We start from the raw sequence: 1,196 nt of genomic DNA, 5'->3' as shown, positions 1-1,196 counted from the left end.
TTATTAAAACCTGTCGTGAAATTCTTGTTTCCTCCCCTCCCTTTCCCCTTCCCACAATCCCCTCCCCTTTAAAAATAATGGAAAATCTTTTTCTTTTGTTATTTACTAAAACGAGATAAAAAAAATTTCATCAAATAATATAAAAACCACCTCGAAAAAAATAATAATAATTATCCAAAAAAAAAAAAAAATTCCACGCATCGTAAATACGTATATACGTGGGTGTGTGTGTGTGTGTGGGGCGGGGGCGGGTGCACGTTCACAAGTTACAAGCAATAAATTTTATTCGAGTGAAAAATGTCGTAACGTAATAATAAATCACCATTTTATATATAAAATTTAAGTTGAAACAACAAGGAAGTGTTGGACATAAAAAAAAAAAAAAAACAAAACGAAAAAAATTTTTTTATTTTTTTGTTTAACGTCAATTATAAAGAAAATTATTTAAATTTTAAATTATTATTATTATTATTTATAAATTGTCACGTGATTCATAATTCGATCGTATGAGTTATTATAATTATCATTAAAAAAGAGAAAAAAAGAAAAAATATAAAAAGTTATGAAAAAGAATGAAAAGCGACGGAGGACGAAATCGAGAAACCGGAAATAAATTCATTTTTTAAAAAAATTACGTTCGCGAACGCAAAAAAAAAAAAACGAATGACGCAATATTTCCGGTAGTTTTTTTTTTTTTTTGCATTTCCTGCAAATTTTGTTGCAATTTATTTTGGCGAAAAAAAAAAAATTGTTTTTTTTTCCATTCTTTTGCTATCGTAAATGTTAAATATTTCTTTTTTTTTATGACCATTAAAAATTTAAAAAAAATATATATTGTTATATTCGGTTCGTTCTTTATTTTTGTAAGTAATGAACAAGCACTTAAAACTATCACTAACAAAACTAATATTAATAAACAAGAACTTATTACAGCTAGACTAAAAATCAAAATGAACCAACGCCAAGCTGTGTAGCTTGCCTATATTACTTTGGTCTTTCGTCAGTCAACTGTTTCGAATGTTCGAGCAAACACTTGCAAATAAAATAAAAGAAGGAGTCTTTAGAAGCTTCGCTTCTAAAGAAGAACAATTTGAGTTCGTCGCCAGTCTTTTGTTTATAAAAAGTTAAAAATGTGAATATTGAGTACGGGATCATAACACCTCCCCCCTTAAGACGGAAAACAATTATTTGAAAAA

At 27.5% G+C, this 1,196-nt stretch overlaps 1 protein-coding gene across 1 annotated transcript in view; it reads right to left on the bottom strand.

Moving 5' to 3' along the window:
• The window catches only part of Phum_PHUM251300 (Alkaline phosphatase, tissue-nonspecific isozyme precursor, putative), a gene marked incomplete at both ends in the record, with an annotated part of 27,144 nt that overhangs the window by 8,347 nt on the left and 17,601 nt on the right, over nt 1-1,196 (bottom strand). The gene's annotated exons all lie outside the window — the stretch shown is intronic.

This window comes from Pediculus humanus, genomic scaffold (assembly GCF_000006295.1).
Source record: "Pediculus humanus corporis 1103172107622 genomic scaffold, whole genome shotgun sequence".
NCBI classification, from domain to species: domain Eukaryota; kingdom Metazoa; phylum Arthropoda; class Insecta; order Psocodea; family Pediculidae; genus Pediculus; species Pediculus humanus.
This window is presented reverse-complemented; position numbering and strand designations above follow the sequence as displayed.